Genomic DNA, 4,225 nt, shown 5'->3' on the forward strand with positions numbered 1-4,225 from the left:
GTATTAGGTCATATATTTTATTCATGATACATTGAAATATAAAATAAACTCATTTCAACTACAGTTACCTCAACACCACATGGACATAGAAATAAATAAATACAAAAATCAGGCATGTCAGTCGATTTCTCTTTATTCATCATAAACATATATATCATATCTATGTTTCAATGTTACAATTAAACATTGACACAAAGCACACAGAGGGACAGAGAGAGAGAGACAGATGTTCTTGTCCTAAACAGGGTGACTACAGGAGATAATTGAATGTACATTTAGACATTCCATCCTATTCCTAAGACCTTTAGGTGGTTGGAAAGAATCTTGTTGGATGGTGTCGCAAGTTCTTCATTTTGCCGCTGGAGCTTCAGACACCACTGGCGATGTCAATTCTAGGGTTAGGACTGCAGCCACCTTCTGTTTTCTTTTCTCTGCCCAGCTAGATTCTTCAGGAGGTGTTGGAGTTTCTGGGGAAAAAAATGAAATTCTTGCACTGCGAAAGTTATGTCCAACATTTATTCTTGAGTGCGGCACTTGTTCTAATTAGATAATGGCACATTACGGTGATGGGTAATGACATGTGATAAGGAAAGTTATTCTATTACAGGTATATAGTGATGTGATAATATGTAGCACATCATGTCAGTGACTCAGAGTGTTTTAAACTGGTGTCAGGAAGTGTATAAACCGGTACAAATTATATTATATTATCCAGTTTCAGGAACTTACAGATCAGATTCTTTTGTTTCTTTTAGCATCTTTCCTGTGTTTTTCTTTCCTGTTATCTGCCGACGTCGATCGCCCGTCTTGCTCCTCCAGGTTATCCAAAAGGTTTCTATTAAGAAAAGCAAATGAATTAATTTTCATTCGTCCAATAATAGATTATTACAATCCGACACAAACATTCATAAGTTTGATTATTATCATGTATCAAACCAAGTAATAAGTAATTGTGGTATATCAACTACATGTATATGCATTACAGCCCGGGCGTGAGAAGTTTTCTATTAACATGACAGACATGATTATGCAGCAAATATGCACTACATAATAGTATGCTATGTCAATTCTACTGCTAGTACTAGATACCTGACAATGAAATAATTAGATGCTAGATTTACCCAATGGTGAACAAGAAACGAATTAATTGTATTTTGTAATACTGACGTCTCTAATCTTATAAAACCCAACATATATCTTGATTATGATGACGAGCAATAATAAAACTTGGGGTAAGTTTTTTTTACCTTAAATAAGTAACTTTTAATCGATTTTCAAGGTACTCCGGGAACTTTTCCATGATTCTTCTCACAATAGCCTAAAACAAAAAGAGACACACATTTGGATCATGAACATATGTCGATTGGTAATATTTTCCACCGGAATATCATGAACTACTGGTTTCATCTATATTTGTTGCCTTGCTGGATACATGTATAACAATTTCTTAAAATATATTTTTATTCCATCAATAACCTAGAAAGGTGAACAAGCCAAGTGTCTTATATAAACGCCGCTCCAGTACACGGTTCCAATATAGCTGGATACATAATTGAAATAGTCCGACAAGAAAAGAATAATACTGAGACAAAATTACACTCAGAAAAATGACTGAAGAATAAATATTTGGTTATGGTGTTGGTTGTGCCCAGCAACAAAATGAGCTGCCGCAGGAAATCAAAATTATATAAACATCAGACTCAACGTACAGGAACACAAGGGTATACTTGTCTTATGGTTATATTTTAACGGAATGTTCAGTTGGTATCAACAATAATGTTGTTTTTTTAACAAATTTCACACCAAAATGCAATGTTCACATTTATAACCGTGGGAGAAATCGAAATGCGAGCGCACAGTTAATGTACGATAAAGGTTCCGGGTCCTACCGAAAACGTTTAATTCGATGCAAACTGACTGCTATGATAAGAAGAAAATAATTAATTTTATCTGAAACCTACCTGCCAATTTCTCTGTCTTGGGTTTCCGTTGAGATCGCTTGAGTTCCCGGATCCTTGTTTCCAAAGCTTCGATTGTCAAGTTTGTTGCCATGTGTCAAGAAAACTATAGCAAGTATACAGACTGCCATTTCTACTACCTTACTCTCATAGACTTACTTGGAAACAACAACGAAGTTTTTTTCCAATCTCGCGCGTGTACGTTTGAACAAAGATGGCGGCATTTCAAACAAAGACTTATGGGTAGTCAATTAGGTTGCTTTTTTCATTTCTATTGTTAACATGCCAATAGTCTGCTTACCCTTCATAAGCTTGGAAAAACACTGATAACTGCAATATGTGTTTATGTAAATTGTTTGTTTTTTACAATGTCCGTCACATCTCGCGACGCCTCATTCATTCCAAATCAAGCGCTTCCGGTTTCGGGACAACAATTTTAGTATGTGGTCTGACTGCAGCACATGCTACCTCGACCGTGACGGACCCAGGGACTGGGCAGCTGTCAACCATGGCAGAATTTCCTCAACCTAAAGAATGAAACAATAAGAACAGTGGATGTATTTCCCGTAATAAAGTACTCCAGCAGTCAGTATAAGCTTTTTTCAGATTTTCCGATGCGTTGATCGTATATGACCGATCCAATTTGATCCTATTTCTGTGTATTTCTTTAAAACTATTACCTGATATTTAATCATATCAAGAACAATGTGATGGTTGATGACCTATTATTTTAAAACCACACAGCGTAGTTCCCTAAGATTCTGTAGGCAATTAATATTGCATGCAATACAACGATTTTACCCGTTTATTTGTCATCATTCACTTGATGGTCATCTAGTGAACTACATGTTATGTAATATATGCATGCAGGAGCAGCAAAAGGAATTATCAGCTGAGTTAAAAAAACAAACACAGATGAAAGGATTAACCGATAACACGCTAATTGATTTATTACTTTTATCTTGCACGACGTCTTTGTCAAAAGGGCCCGTCAAAAGATAGTCTTTATGTTTGTAGAGTTACTAACGTATACTGAAAAGGTTTAGTATTTGTGATGTTTGTAACAACAATAAGGGCGACACACAGGGATTTTCAGGTTGACCGCACTTGGAGAACAATGGACATAATCTGTGATGATAGGCATGCAGGTAACACTAAATTCCCAAGTTGAAAACAAAATAAATTGTACAACGAAGTGATATCCGTAGAAAATACCAGATGTTAGATAATATTTTACATATTCATGACATGGCAACAACAATAAAATCCATTAAAATGACATCTTGAGACAAATTATTTTAATCATCATAATGATAAAACAATTTCATAATACATGTACATAGTACACATCCAGTCTACACTGCAGTTTCATTAAGTATGAAACTGTTTCTGCGAACACAAGTACATTTATTCTTCCTGTTGACAAATCATCAGTGGTATTGTAAAATATATTTATCTTACATGTTGTATTCATTGTCACAGCGGATATTTATAAATTATACCTTTATATCATTGTTGACACGTTTGTGGTTACGTATGTCAGGATGTTTGGTGACTATATCATCGACAGTGGAGACAGCTGAGACTCTACAACATACCCAGGACATCCAAGATGTACCATCCATACATACAGCCTCGTGAAGTCGGAATGAACTTTTACTTTACACATGTAACTGCTGTTTTGCCATAATAAAAGTGATGACCAGTATGGCCAGCAAATTATGTACCAAAATTGATGAGTTGGTGCTTACTCATATCAATCAAAACAAGCTAAGTGAGTTCAATTTCATTGATTTTCATCATGTAAGTGAACAAGGGGTGAGTTCGTGTCACCTATTTCGCTAGGTATTTCAGAAAGCTAATCCCTTAAAACAACATGCACCGTTTTTAAAGAATTGTGACATTATGTAAAAACTTGTCAGGTGTATTATCTTTGGTGTCCAGTGAAACCCGGTCACGTGACATGGAACAGTTTTGGGGGCAGCTGCCGATGAATGGCATATCGTTCCATTATGTGGATACTGATGGATACTTTTCTCGAACAAGGTAATAGCCCATTAGTTTTGTTATAACGTTAGTTGGTTTTAAGTTTGATATCTGTATTTTGTTTTCATTTTTCTTGTAGCATTCAACAAAATTATTCCACAAACAACATTGTTCATGTGAGTTATAAGCCCCCACCTCTCCTCTTCTGACAATCCAGGGGCGTACCCAACAAGATCTCTTAGTTTTTTCAGGTCGTAAACTGATTCCCTTATATTTTAGGT

General features: G+C 35.7%; 1 long non-coding RNA gene across 1 annotated transcript; it reads right to left on the reverse strand.

Annotated features, from left to right (window-relative positions):
• Window positions 1-414: 414 nt before the first annotated feature.
• LOC124290704 lies at window positions 415-1,306 on the reverse strand. Its single transcript, XR_006902010.1, has 3 exons — window positions 1,248-1,306; window positions 730-835; window positions 415-467 (listed from the first exon to the last, which is right to left on the reverse strand). It is a non-coding gene; the product is annotated as an uncharacterized LOC124290704 (long non-coding RNA).
• Window positions 1,307-4,225: the final 2,919 nt, after the last annotated feature.

Source organism: Haliotis rubra, unplaced genomic scaffold (assembly GCF_003918875.1).
Source record: "Haliotis rubra isolate DU_JTF1 unplaced genomic scaffold, ASM391887v1 Scf1127, whole genome shotgun sequence".
NCBI classification, from domain to species: domain Eukaryota; kingdom Metazoa; phylum Mollusca; class Gastropoda; order Lepetellida; family Haliotidae; genus Haliotis; species Haliotis rubra.